Source organism: Phalacrocorax aristotelis, chromosome 1 (assembly GCF_949628215.1).
Source record: "Phalacrocorax aristotelis chromosome 1, bGulAri2.1, whole genome shotgun sequence".
NCBI classification, from domain to species: Eukaryota; Metazoa; Chordata; class Aves; order Suliformes; family Phalacrocoracidae; genus Phalacrocorax; species Phalacrocorax aristotelis.
The window spans coordinates 15,742,410-15,757,752 of NC_134276.1; the positions used below are offsets into that span (position 1 = coordinate 15,742,410).

General features: G+C 38.8%; 1 protein-coding gene across 8 annotated transcripts in view; it reads left to right on the forward strand.

Moving 5' to 3' along the window:
- Nucleotides 1–15,343, forward strand: part of YAP1 (Yes1 associated transcriptional regulator) — a 90,448-nt gene that overhangs the window by 31,522 nt on the left and 43,583 nt on the right. The gene's annotated exons all lie outside the window — the stretch shown is intronic.

A 15,343-nucleotide genomic window follows, 5' to 3' on the forward strand; every position in this document is an offset into this window, starting at 1 on the left:
TATTTGCTTGAATCACCAATTAATTTCTAAGTAAATTGTAGCAGAGTGACTCCATCAGCAGATTAATTTGTCTTCTGTGCACTGATGGTGTGATATGGTCTCACTGCAGTTACTGTATTTAAGGGGCAAATCCAGCATCTGCCTACTACCTCCCCCGTTGATTGCATTGACAAAATCAGCAAAGAGCAGCTCCTGGCCTGCTCTGTGAGCAGGAGTGTGCCTCCAGGCCCTCCTCCTTCTCCTCTCTCATGTGGAAGTAGTGTTGGCAGCAGCAGCTTCCAGCCAGCTCTGTGCATGCTCCAGCACAGAAGGTGGTATTTGGCTGCTTGGATGCTGCTTGCTGTCCAAGCAGCTGTTCCCGTTAGTAGAGTACGTGAGTTACCAGATAGACTGCTAGATTACAGGCCTAGTGCAGTCAAGGTCCATTTAGTTAGTCAAGTAAGATTGCAATCCCGAAGAGCTCAGAGTGTAAGTAGGCAAGTCAGAGATGAGGAGAAATGGAGCACCAAGAAATGGGGACTCTGAAGTAGAGCCACTCTACCACTGGGCCATGTCTGTTTTCTCAGTTTCGTACTGGATGATTTGTCCATCTTCTGCAGCATATTTTTTGTCATCATGATGCTGTTGCATTTTGTTCTCGATATACATGAAAATGCGAGTAGGTTTCTTGTAGAGAACAACATGATATTGTCAGATCTCTAACAGTCCTTTTCAGTTCTCATTTGAATATAAATACTTTGTAACAATTTTCTGAAGATAAAGATTTCTGAAGATACATGTAGAAGATGACAAGGTATCAGAGAAGAGTGACTAGAAGGTGTAGTGTGCCAATTTATAGAACTAGAGTCACATTATCTAGAAATAGATTTATTTTTAATGTATAGTTTATTGTTAAAAGGTTTTGAGATAAAATTATGGCCTGTGTAGTGATATAAAGTGATTGCAGGATAAATTGTAAAGATAACACTGAGCAGTGCATGTTTGCTACTGAACTTTGAGTGATAAATTCTGGAGGGAAGTTGCTGGGTAAGTACCTGGAACTATAAAGTGTTAAACCACAGCCCTGAAAGCATTAGCCAAGTGAATGTTTACTTTTAGTTTATTCAAGCCTCTGACTTCAAAACTAAGAAACTGGGAGCTGAGGAGCAGGGTGGTTTGTTTCCTTCTTCCACAATTCTGAATAAAAAAAAATCCATGTGGAACAATGACATCTGTTTTAAAAAGCTTTCAGTACGTAGTGACTAGAAGCAGTTGGCTCAGATCATAAATACAGATCTGACATTTTATAAGAATGTTGAAAATTACTGGAGCAGGGCAGACCAAAGGGATTACATTAGCTCAGTGTTAGGTTTTAGCAGGCTAGTTGTGGATGACTACGAAGGAATATTGATTAAAAGAGAGATAGGGGGTTTCATTATTCTCTCGATATATCCTCCTTTTTTTGCCTGCAGGTACTGGTTTACATCTTCTCATCTGAAGATTACAATCTAGATTACTGAGCTTAAAGGGCAAGAGTGGACATATTCTGAAGTTTGCAGTGACAGTGAGTCCCTCTGATGGAGCCTTGTTGTAAGCGTGTGTTCATTTGCAGTTCACGCAGCTTGTCCCAGCACGTGTATATCCAGCCGCCTATATAAAGGCTTGTTTTGTGAGAAGTTGACAGGGAATTGGGATTAATATTGTTCCATTAACTATGTTGTCTAATTTACTGCTTCAGAGCAGTTGTGTTCTATTACTCAGCTGTTGAAATCACTCATATGTGGTAATACCTATTGGTGCTTCTGAGATCAGTAGCCATATATCTTCCAAACATAGGTTATGAAATAAAAATATTTTGCCTCTGGAATTCTATATGCTAGCTTCTTAATGAGCCAAACCCAAGCAGGTAGACAAAACCTGAACAACCTTCAGAGCTTGCACTTAGAATTTTGTTTTAATTGAAGGGTTTAAAACTATTTTGGCCACCTGGTTGGTGGGCAAAAATAGCCCTGTAAAATGGTGATAAGACTTCTGGCTATAGAAAGCCTATCTTCTAGAAGAGATTAGAGGAGCTCAGTTTGTCCAAGAGTTCAGGGTGACTTAATACTCATTGAAAAAATCTTCTTCACCATCAAGGCAATTTCTAAAATAGTTTGTGAATTTTGTAGGCAAAAAAGGAAAAGCTGGAAGTTGATAATGGCAGCATTTGGAACTGAAAGGGAGTGGAGGAAAGGGATGGGTCATAGGGAAGTGCTGACTAATGGTCAGCAAACACTGCGAGGGAGTTCTTGTAATAAGAGCTGGCCTGGCTTTCTAAAAAAAAAACAAAACCCCATACTATTCAAGCATTAAGTGTGGGTTGGGGAGGTTTCTAAGCTGAACTATTAGAAAGTGGGGAGGGTCTATGCTGGAAGGAGAGCTTGATTGTAGTGTTGTTCTTAGCCATTAAAAAAGACACACAACTAACTTCTTGTGTGACCTATATTCTGGTATCTTATGTGGGTAGGAGGTATTCATATATTTATTGTATTACAGAGGTGTGTTACTAGGAAGCATGATTTTAAATTGTAGACATATTTTTGAGTACATGTTTTTTTAAAAATATATGCCAATAAGTAAATATGATGTCCTTCCCCCTTCTCCCACTGCAGCTGCATCCCCCGACACTCTCCTTCCCCCCAATGGCTGAATGCTGGTTTTCATAACTAGTAGGTGAAGGCTGCAGGGATTCTAAATTTGGAGTTAACTTGTACTAAGTTAAGATGATAATTTTAAGTTATTTAGGATTTATTGGGAACTTCAACTCTTATTATATATCTCCTGCTGAAATTTAGTGAAAGTTGGAGATTTGTGATTCTTATTTTGTGATCTGTTTTGCATCTAAGGGTAGGGTTTAACCGTCTCTAAATAAGTACTTTGCTATGTTTATTGATAAAACATGATAGTTGCTAATTTTGGCAAAGGCTAAAGTCTTATGTATCTTTAAATGAAATTTGTACTTTAAGAAAGAACTGTTAGTGATTTAAGTGGTGTGCTTTTAAACAAAGCCCTGTGCTTAATGCATTTTATAAACATTATTTTTAATTCCCTGTGTACCAAAAGATACTCAGAAAGCAAGTCAAATGACTGCAAATCAAATACATAAAAACCGAGGTATTGGTATTTATTGTGTTGATTTAATGGAATAACCTAAAATGTGAGACCTCTCTTAAATACTACGTGGGTCTTTGTTTTTTGTTTCTAGAAAGAATGTGGAGTTTGTTTTGCTGCTGATAATTCCACTGTCAAACTTTGTTTCCCTGTTACTCTTCCAAATTCTTAGTAATAAAACAAAATAGAAGTGAAAATTTCCATTTGATAACTTCTGAAACTTGCAATGAAATTTGAGTTCAAAATTAGTTTTACTTTGCGTTATTTTTTTTAACAATGGACTTCTGGAATATTTTTTAAACTGATGCTTTTTAAACTCTTTGTGATTGATGAAGGGAAATGTAGAAGCTGGAACTTGAAAATCTTCAGGGTGAAAACATTTTTAGGTCACTTTTAAAAATAAATATAAAAGCTATTATATTGAAGTATACTATACGTTTATTATAGCTGTCATTTTAAATTATATAATCTAAGCAGCTTAATCTCTTCTCATGGTTTTGCTCTTTATTGTCTTTGCCACCCTAGTTTAAATGGATAAATAAAAATAACTTTTCAAAGCATAGCCTTTAGACAACGTTTTGTATCTGGGTGCGGAGAAATCTTTTGCTTCTGGTGCACTGCAACTTGAGAAATCTGTCTCCGGGGGGCTGAAGCGTGGGGGATGAAAAAGAATAATTTGCTGGCAAAAAAGAGACTATGCAAGATTGCATAGAGTTGGCTGAGCAGGTAGCTCACAAGTACTGACTCAGGCAGCAACTTGCTGTTGGAAGATTTTTGTCTTTGTTTTACATGGCAATCTGCGAAGTCTTCAGGGACATGAATAATTGCCTCCAACCTCAGCAGCACATAGTGTTTGTCTGAATAGCAAAAGCAAAAAGCTGTCCCTGAGACATGGTCATAAGGAGGAATCAAAAAGGGATGAAGAAAACTGTAATACAGGAAGTGGAAGTAAAAAAAGGAAAAAAAAACCCAAAAGAAGAAAAACATTAAAAAATTTTAAGTACAGAGAAAGGAAATAGAGGCGTTATTTTTTTGCTAAGCTGCAGTCTCAAATGAGGGAAGAGATACTGCATAAGGCTATTTGTATAACTACAACTGAGAACATAGAAAAAGCTGATCAATTTAAGGTGTGAAGTGTCAGTTCTGAAGCACACATTAAAACAGTTGCCAATATTAATGATTTTAATGGCAAGAAAACCAGATGCACTTATTCTTTGTAGCAGAAAGCTATGCATTCATTTCCAGTAGGTCCTACATAGTGGTTTCATAGTCATCTCATCTTGTCAAGGCTGTCTGGGAGTGACCATTGTCTGAATGCTCAAGCAACCAGTTTGAACTGCCCTCTGAGACTTCCTACTTAGAGCAATAAGGAAACAACCTAAAGAGTCTTTTTATCTTAATATTTTGTTTTGCTTGGTGGTGGTTAGCCTCAGGGTTATTCAACAGGATTGCTAGGAACCCCCTTTAGATACTAAGGCAGCTGGCTGTAGCAGCTTTTATTGCAGCATGCTTAGGCAAGCCACTCTGACTTGAAAACCTTCAGGCAACCAAAAAAAGGGTATATAGAAAGGGGCGTAAAATTGCCTGGCTCCTGTTTGTGCAGAGAGGCATTTGATTTCCCTCTTGCTTTCTTTGTCTCCTTTTAAGAGCTAACTAGGGAGAGAGAAATGAGATAGAATCTCAGAGATAAAAGGACAAGAAAGTGATAAAGGATTCTATGGCCCATCACTTCTGAAAATCATCTGCCCTTCCCTTAATGGTGTGAAAGTTAGTGTTTGTGTAACACAATCTTGCCTTTAGTGTTATGGAAGATGAAATGGTTGCGTCTTGAGAAGGTTTTCTGTGTTTGCTAAGCAGGGTTGTAGGAGGGTATCAGTAAAGTTAAATGAACCCAGTGATTTAACTTGAAATAGCAGCAGAGACAGTTCTGCCTTTAGAGTTGCCATCCTTGGTGATATATCTTTATATCTTTCATTTAAAATTAAAGACAGAGAAAGAAAGATGAATTCTGAGTATGCTGAGTGACTTAGCCATAGGAAGCAAACTTCTTACCTTTGAGGACAGGGTGGAGAGAAGGGGAAGGTTTTCTTTAAATATAGCCTCTTCTTCTGCTGTGGAATCCAGAGGCCAAGTTGAAAATTAAATAAATCTGATGACACAGAATGTGATCACACAGCATTTAGTCCTTTATGGAGTTTGGGAAAGGATTGAACTAGTACAAGGACTGTAAGAGCAGGGACCTTTCATCTTAGTCTCTGTAATGCTGCTGTTTCTTATAGTTTTCAAAGTAGTGGAAAGAGCCCTGGAAATGAAAATGCCCTCATTCTCCTTTTTGTCTGAAACTCAGAAAATAAGATTGTTTTATTTGGAAAACCCACAGGGGAATCCAAGAATCGTATTTTTGAGACTCAGTTTAAAATACTTCAAAGCACTGTGATACTAGTCCTGTTTTTCTAGATGAGGTCCTTGAGTGCAGGGTGGGAGAAGGGACAGGAGGAAAAGGAATAATAAATGCAAAAATAAAGATGTTATTGCTTTCATTTTTGCTTTGACAAATGGCAGTTGTTCAAGGGTATATTATAATAAAGGTGGTACTACCGTGGCAAACCTTTGGACATCATGTCATGCCTTCCACTCCTCTATTAGTCAGGCATGTACAGTTAGACTGCCTACTGCCCACCTTTCATTTTAGCATTATACACTCTGAAGTATGGACCTTCCTGTGAGTTCTTTCCTAAGAAGGGCAGTGCTGTTCTGCAACTCCAAAACAGCAACGTGTTTATAATCAGAACAGTAAGCTTGGTATTAAGTCCTTGAATGTATTGTGCATTGTCTGCATGCAGGCCAGTGCTAATGAAGGCTGCCTTTGAATACCTTAATGCTAAATGCTGTATTTTGTGTATCTCTAAAAACTCTGTTTTGTGTATCAGTGTCCATGGCTTTGGGCCATGGTAGCTCTCAGCATCTTGCAAGCTGCAACCACTTTAGGAATAAATTCCAGAGGCATTTGTAGAAGAACTTGCCTGACTCTTAGTGTCTGAGTGCAAAATCTATTTCTGCACCGATTAGACTTTTGTCAGAGACACTTAAGGCATTTACGTTACCCTTACTACATTTTTTTTTCTAGTTCAGATTCAAACCATTAATCTGCTGAGTGAATTTCTTCTGCCTAAGACTGTAATTATGAGGCTAGCATATATGGTTCTATTTCATATTTTGATTATGGGAGCTGGGGTTTTTTAGTGTGGAGAAGAGGAGGCTGAGGGGAGACCTTATCGCTCTCTACAGCTACCTGAAAGGAGGTGGTAGAGAGGTGGGGGTCGGTCTCTTCTCCCAAGAAATGAGTGATAAGTTGAGAGGAAACGGCCACAAGCTGCATGAGGGGAGGTTTAGATTGGGTATTAGGAAATATCACTTCACCGAAAGGGTTGTCAGGGATTAGAACAGGCTGCACAGGGAAGTGGTGGAGTCACCATCCCTGAAGGTATTTAGAAGACATTTGGATGTGGTGTTCAGGGACATGGTTTAGTGGTGAACTGGCAGCGTTAGGTTGACAGTTGGGCTCGATTATCTTAAAGGTCTTTTCCTACCTATACGATTGTGTATGCACGTGTATGTATTATGGGGCTAGAGCTCTGACAGGCTCTCTTCCCACCTGGCCAAATGGATGTTCATGCCCGTACGTTTTCCTTGTGTTCTTTCTCAAAGTTAATGACATCACAGCTGTGGCACAACACATGATTGCATGCTGAGCAATTGCATGTTGGTTTTAAGGTACGCTTTTGCAAGCTGAAAGTAGGGTAGAGCTGTCTGTTGTCACATCACCAGCACGCTCTCTGTCATCCTATGCCCGTGGTATGGTTAGGTGAGGACATCATCAGTAGCACAGATGGAGTAGTCCAGCACAAGCTATGTTTAGTTAATGCATAAAGACCTGTCAAGCAGAAGAAAGAATATGGAAAATGAAAAAATACAGCCATACTATGTATTGCAGCAATATTCAGAATTTTATCTATGTTTCTATTTCTATGAGGCAGTTAGGCCGTGGCTAGAGACACTACTGTTCTTAAGAGAGAAACTGTGTTATGAATTTTAGGGTTTTTTTCCTGACATTTTTTGAAATGGTTATATTAAGAAGTTACTGCTGTGTGCTTTTGTATATATTAGGCTGTAATAATCTGGAGACCTAAGGAAATATTGCAAGTTAATATGGAGAGGACAAGTGGAAACAGTGCTCTCCCAAGCAATGGGTGGAACATCATCTTTCAGCAGATGAGATTTCCATTGCTGTGGGACCAACAGCTTTTCCTTTTGTTGGATTTGTTATTTACAAAGACAGCTGGAACGTCCTTAAGGGGTCTTGGGCCACTTTGTGCATCTCCTTGTCTAATACAGGTGCCCATCTAGGGAAGTGTTTATGGAGGACTGAATTGGGGGTAGAGATAATTGCTAACAGAGCTGCCTCATTCCCTCTTCAGGCTTTTCTCTTTACTGTTGCTGATTGGAATTGAAATTTGTGTCATCTCAAACAATCTATTAATGCTACTTAAAGTATAAATCTGTAACTTTGTTACACCATTTGCAAAGAAACATACACTTCTAAGTCAGCAGTGCCTAATTAGAAATGGCCAACGTAGCTGAAGACGTAGTTTCATGTTTGAATTTTTTCCAATTCTTGAAATCCCCTGAATAGGGTAGAGAAAAGGGTGCACAAAGAATGTGACAGCTTCTACCCTCAGGCAAAGATGAGTCCACTCCATTGTGTGTAATAATCTAAGAGTAGCATCAGCCATAACCCAGCAATCTCTGCACGCTACACTCCAATTTTTGAGAGTGGTAATCAGAGCAGTTCATGCCAAGGCTGTTCGTACTCTAAAGTTTTCCTTTCATCCCACATCTAAACTGAACTGTGGAAAATTCACCTGTGGAGTCCCCTAGCCCATCTGCGATGTCAGACTGATCTTGGCTTTCTAGTTATTGCCGCCCTTCTTAGGAAATTGCATCTAGCTCTGAATTAGTAGATACTGTCACTCTCACAGCTGCACTATGGTCAGACCACCACATTTGTGATTCTCCTGTAGGGGTTAGGCCTCTGCAGAAGTAGGTATTCTGTTTTCTTCTCTGCCTGCTAGAATGATTTGTAGATGGGCATCTTGCAGGTAGCTCACACTGCCTATGCACAGGACGAGTTTATCAAAGATTTGGCAAAGGGGTGAGTTTGAAGTAGATTTGTTTGTTTGTTTTTGAGACAATTTATGGTAGTTTCAAGAGCAGAAATACTCTCCTACTATTACCAGGAGAACATGAAGCCCTGATGTACTAAAATATGCTGGTGATAGCTCTAAAATAATTCAGTAATGTCATTTATGAGGAGAAACCTACTCTGGTCATGATTAATCTTTAAAGTTCTTAAATGAAATAAAATAATAAAAAGGGAAAACCTTTCAGAAAGTCATACATTATGTGGACTGAGGAAACCAGCTGGCTATGAGACAAAAGAAAAAATATGAAAGAACAGAATCTGTAGCTCAGTCATTTAAAGCAAAACAGAATCATAGGTAACATGCCTGTCAATGGAGCACTTCATGTTTGGGATATAGTAAGTTGAAATTTCACACCAAGTTTAGAAAATAAGTAGGTTTAGCTTCAGATGTGCACTTGCTTGTGTTAAAGAGAGACTTCCCAATCCATCCCCAATATAAAAAGTACACACACAATGCCAAGTCAGCGGTTTTGGTAGGTCTGTCATGATGTGGTCAGTGGTGTGTGTTTGTGTTTTGCTTTTAATAAAGTAGGATTTCCAGTGAATTCCTAAAACAGTCCCAAAAATCTGAAAACCAAAATCCAAGTTTGTCATCAACTTCACTAGAGACTGGCAATAATTTTCTCACAGACATAAAATATAAGTCTTGTCTACATTGTAAAATACAAGCATTACTTTATTGAGAGATGCCTGTGTAGTGTTTTACGGTGGGGTTTGTATACTGAAGAACAACTTGTCTTTCTGAATGTTTGTGACTATTTTTTTGAAACGTCTGTGAAAAATCATGTCCAAATGCAAAAAGAAGCGATGGTTGATTTATTCTGCCTTGTTTGTATTCTCTTATGTGTGGATCAGGCCTCTTCAGTTTCTTGCTGCTGCAGAAATTTCATTTAGCATGTTCATCTGGTACCTAAGATTAAAATATCTGTTCACTGTCTTTTGCTTTTCTTCCTAATGGCACATTTCTGTTACACATTTTAGTAAAACAATCTGGCAATTTCTGACCTGCTTATGTAATAATATCGCTTCTGAGAGGATCCTTTCTTGTGGAAGGGAAGTTCTCACTGCAAGTGGCATAGTGTATGTGCACCATATATAGGGTGACTTTATGCTAATAAAGGCAAAAAAGACGAAGAAAGAATCATGGTTTTGTAATGACAGAGAATTCTGTTACAAGAATGAAGTCCCCAACATAACCTTGAAAAGGGTACCTACCAGCGAGGACACTGTAGTTGCAATAAATACTACAGAATATCAAAGCTGAAGGCCTCTTAGATAAGCCTTTCTCGAAGGACTTAAGTAATTTTTTGAGTGTCCAATTTGTGTTAGTTCATTTCTGACATGGCTTTCAGTAATACAGTTTGTCTTTTCAGCGCGGCAACTAGAATACAAATGTGAAGGTGTATCACACTTTGTGCAAAGGCAGATCAGTTCTCTGTTTTTAGGAATGGTTTTATTTTATTAGTCTATTAGCATCTAAAGGTTATTTTCAGTAAAAAGTAACAAATATTTTGGGGGGGGGGGGGGGGGGTGGCGTTCTCTGGATCTCCTTCTTTTCCCTTTTACTCAAAAAAAACCCAAACAAACCAAAACCCAACCCACCAACTCTTTAAAACTAGGTTAGAAATTGATTCTGACAAACCTTCAGGCATGTGATAGTGTTTAATGCCAATAAAGATTTCTTTCAGTTAGAAATTCCAATTCTTAGTAACTGCAGAACTGATCTTTGAGTGTGTAAAACAAGAAAATTTTTCTTTTCCTTAAAGTTGTTCTTGTCAATATGTAAATAATTTGTATGTGACTCTAGAACTTGGGGATGGGTGGGGAGAAGCAGCTTGATTCTCTTCATAATGCACAGCACTTTGAAGGTGCTTTTTGGTGGAGGGTGGGGAGTGGTGTGGCTTGGAAGAGTCACTCTTCTTGATACCTAAATTGACATAAGTTTGCTAACAAATGTTTTGCATGGTCTGGGTGTTTTAGCTTTGTTTTTCTAAGACTTGCTACCATAGACCTACATTTGTGGTGCAGTGTAAGTTGTTTTCCTTATTTTATACAACATTGGTCTGATTTAACAAGGATTTGCTTCACCTAGACATAAATGAACAATAACAGATAGTGTCAGATAGCTAGATGGTGGGTTTGAGAATTTATTCACTGAAACAAAATGTCTTATGTTCTTTGATTGTCCTAGAGATGTTGATTTTAATTCTAAGACTGCGTACTCGTTTTGTTCCATGCGCACAGGACAGAGCTGTGATTCTAGTTCATGAGTAGGTAGAATTTAAGTTCAGTCTGACAGCACTGTATGAAATATAATGGCTGATTTATGGGTTTTGTTGGTTTTATGTTTGCTAATATTTTTTTTTACATTTTTGGGGTAGTGCTTTATCAAGATGTGGTTCAGGTCATGTAAAACATGATAGTGAAGGTAAGGATTGGGGCAGTTGTCATGTAATGCAGCTACTCCGGAAAAAATATTTAGTGCAGGGAAAGATAATATAGTGTTGGCGTCAGAGTTCTTGTTATGTCCGTTCAGACCTTTTCTCCACTGCAATTCAAAACAGAGGGAAAGATCTTTACCTGAGGAGAATGTCCTATTTGCATACTTAAATTGATAATGAGAAATACATATTTTTTTATAGTAAGTTACCCTGGTGCATGTGCTGCAGATAGTGAACAAAATTAAGACCATTATTCCCTCCTGTTGTACTAGGATTTATTTAAACACTTCAACTGTGTAAATGGATGTTTGCCTGCTTTGTATTCTGTAAATTGATGAGCATGATTTGGAAGTTGTGCAAAAGAACTCATCTGTTTTGATGTGTTTTGGGTGTTTTCTTAGCATATAGCATTCAAAAACTCAGGGTTCGGAGCAGGTAAGATATAGGTAAGGACTGTGGTTTGAGGGAGATTGAAAAGAAAGATTTTGAGGGAAGGTGTGGGGGAAATGGGTATGTGGGTCAGGAAGTACAGAGCTGAGTGGGCGGGGACGAAGAGTTTGCCTTATTGAACCAACCTTACGATTAGTGTGATTTTAATGTAATCAGCTTGCTTACTTCAAGACTTTTCTTCTGTGGCTCTTAGCTCAAAGACAACTACTGTTTGGAGTTTAGTTGGTAAAGGAGGGAACACACTGACTTTTCCCAAGTGATACTTAGCTAGGGAAAAGTTGGAAGCTGCTGCCTTAAAATAGCTATCCATATTAATCCTTATGAACATTAGCTATATTCTGCATGGTATGCTTAAGCAGTCATGAGGAACTGATAATGCTGTTCTTGTGTTCAAAATTGGAGGTACTTTTAAAATTGCTTCTTCTGTAGTCCTTTCATCTATCCCACATTCAGATGTGTTTGGAAAAGCTGGTGAATGTTGTTTCAGTCTGTTTTTCAATGTGTTCCTACAGTTAACTGCAAAAATGGTTCTGTAATGCAGTGAGATGTTTTTGCTTCTGTTTCTTACTCTGCACTCAAATAGTGTATGAAAACAAAGGCTATAAAATATATACCTTAGGTAGACATTTTATAAGTTCGTAGTATTACATGGATTTTTATAGGAGTTAAATGGAAATAAACAAATGTGTAATCATGAGTGCAGTGGTGTTTTCCCAGTTTCCACTGTTCCCAGAAATGCACTGAGTAAATATAACAAATCAGAAAGAGGGGAGGAGTAGCACATGCTGGTACTGTAATTTAAACACATAGTCTGTGAAGCATTAGTGTGCTGTGTTTTTACATCTTTATTATCTTTACCGGCTTTCATTGCTTTGCAAAGTTGACCATCAGAAAAGTGAAGAAGTGTTCTCTAGTATGAAAGTTTATGTATAATCCAGTGTATATATAGGGTAGTCTTTACTGTGTTGTGCCCTGTTTTATAAATAAATAGGCTTAAAAAGGAAATAAAGCAGTCTTGCTGCATGTGGCATGTTTCTTAGTGGGGCTGAATATTGGAAAACATATGCAACCAAAGATGCAGTGTGCCTGTGTTAAATGAGCTGTATTGTGGAAACTAACATGGCAGCGACACCATTTTAATTAATGCTGTAGTAATGGGTTTCCTGTACACAAGGAAAAACTGTCAGTAGTTGCCACATGCAGACAAAATAAAGCATTGTTTTACTATTGTATTTTCATACAAGTAACATTCCTGCCTCTTTTGTGATCCTGCTACAGTGTGTCTATAATTCTTTGACCTGGAATTGTGTGCATGTTTAGAGAGAGTAAATACACATATCTTAAACCAAAACTTTTTTAAAAGCCACTTTGTGGTACCTTCTGACTTAAAACAGAAAGTCCCTTCAGTGGGTAGAATGTGATAAATAATTCTACATCAGTAATTATTTTGGTGACCACTGCCCCATTTTATGATCGTCTGTATTTTATCTATTCATTCTCACTTTTTTGAAATTATGAAGTAGTTGCAAAATTTAGTATTTGGGGGAAAATACCAACTTCTTGAACATCAGAGAACATGTTAAAAACATTTACTAATTAGGTGGAGCATATCTTTATTAATTGGATTTAAGGGTTTCATTAGGAAGTTTCTAGGCACAGCAATTGGTTGCTTAGGGCAGGGAGAAAATAATACTCTGTTCTTTTTGTCCAGTTTGACCTATAATGAGGTCTTAATTTATGACCAGAGCTCTTGGATGTTGTGGTCATGCAAATACATAAACAAGTTTGGGATTAATCTCTTCTAATGTCAGTGTATTTAACCTAGTTACCTTAGGTTCCCTTCTTGAAGGAGAAAATAGGCCTGGTTCACCTTCAATATGTTCCTTAAATTGATCAAATTAATTACATCTTAGCAGTGCTTATTTAGGTTTCCTCCTTGGTGGAGGGCAGCGCAACAAGGTCAGATCACAGAATCATGGAATCACAGGTTGAAAGGGACCTCAGGGATCATCTAGTCCAACTTTTCTAGGAAGAGCACAGTCTAGACAAGATGGCGCAGCACCCTGTCCAGACGACTCTTGGTGTGCAACGTGGCCGAGTCAACCACTTCCCTGGGGAGATTATTCCCACAGTTGACTGTCCTCACTGTGAAAAATTTTCCTCTCGTGTCCAATCAGAATCTCCCCAAGAGCAACTTGTGTCCATTCCCCCTTGTCCTCTCCATGTGACCCTGTGTAAAAAGGGAGTCTCCATCTTCTCTGTAGCTACCCCTTAAGTACTGGTACATGGTGATGAGATCCCCTCTGAGCCTCCCGTCCTTGTATGGCAGGCTTCCCAGTCCTTGGATCATCTTGGTGGCCCTTCTCTGGACCCCTTCCAGCCTGTCCACATCCTTTTTGTAGAGCGGGGACCAGAACTGTACACAGTACTCCAGGTGTGACCTGACAAGCGCTGAGTAGAGTGGGATGATGACTTCTTTCTCTCTGCTGGTGATGCCCTTTTTGATGAAACCCAGCATCCTGTTGGCCTTCTTGGCCACAGCAGCACACTGTTCGCTCATGTTGAGCTTCCTGTCCACCAGGGCCCCCAGTTCCCTTTCCACAAAGCTGCTCTCCAGCCAGGTGGATTCCAGTCTGTACTGCACTCCTGGATTATGTTTTCCCAGGTGCAAGACCTTACACTTGTCCTTGTTGAACTTCATAAGGTTCTTGCTGGCCCACTCTTCCAGCCTATCCATATCTCCCTGCAGAGCAGCTCTCCCTTCTGGAGTGTCTACTTCCCCACTCAACTTGGTGTCATCTGCAAACTTCATCTGGCTACACTTGATGCCGTTATCCAGATCACTTATAAAGATATTGAATAACATTGGGCCCAACATCAACCCCTGGGGGACCCCACTAGTGGCAGGTTGCCACTTGGAAAAAGAGCTATTTACCACCACCCTTTGGGTGTGGCCTGTCAGCCAGTTCCCCACCCACTGCACAGACCACTTGTCTACGCTGTAATGCATTAATTTCTCCAGGAGGAGACTGTGGGGAACCTTATCAAAGGCCTTGGAGATGTCAGTGTCTACAAAGACGCTAGTGACCAAATCTGAGTTATTTATCCCTTTAGAATGTCTAAAATAACAGTACCAGCCCCTAAACTTGAATATGCCTTAAAATAAAAGAAAATTTGAATTGGGAAGAGTTGTTGCACAAGCATTGTTTAATCCAAACAAAAAAAAAAACAACCAAGGAAAATTTACAGCCTGATTGTTAGTTGAGTAGAAATACACATTGATCCACCGAGGTACATAAACACAATGCGACATGTGGGTACAAAGCAGAGGTGTGTGTTGGAGTACCTAGTTTTGAACTCAGATCGCCAATAGAATTTATATTGCTGCTTTAAATGTTGTGGTTTTGGTGAAGTGAAAATGGACATTCCATGTAATCCAGAAAAAAGTAACTTCAAGGATTATTAATGTAAGAAAAGAATTGTACCAAGTTAATGATGCATTGGATTCTAATTGATAAAAACACTATTTGAATGAGTTTTAATTGATATCAGTTCTAATTGATACCAGTTCTAAATGAATCAATAAGAAGCTTTGATGTCAACACTCAGTGTGTATTAGTTTTATTTTTGTGCACATGTACTTCTTGGAGCAGTGTTGCTTAATGGCATCAAGATAGTGTTGATGCTTGCTGTGAACAGCTTGCATTTGTTATTCATTAGCAAAACATGCTAATCACATACTCAAAAGGTGAAGTAATCATTACACTTTTGTATTTTCATTGAATTGAATACTTTTGTGAATGACGCTGCTGAATGTACTTTACAGTTTTTTCAAAACAGATAAATCTAAGCTTCCAAAGTTTTGTAATTAGGTTCTGCAGAGGGCTGGTTGAGTTACTTGATAGTCCAGCTGTCCTCATCTCTTCACACGAAGCTGAAAAGCAGCTGCACATCACTTTCATATTATTGCTCTAATGTGACTGGTAACTTAAATTACCACAGAGAGATTGTTCAGTTGTCAGTGGTGAGGGGAGTAGTCCCTCAAATAATCTGAAGATGT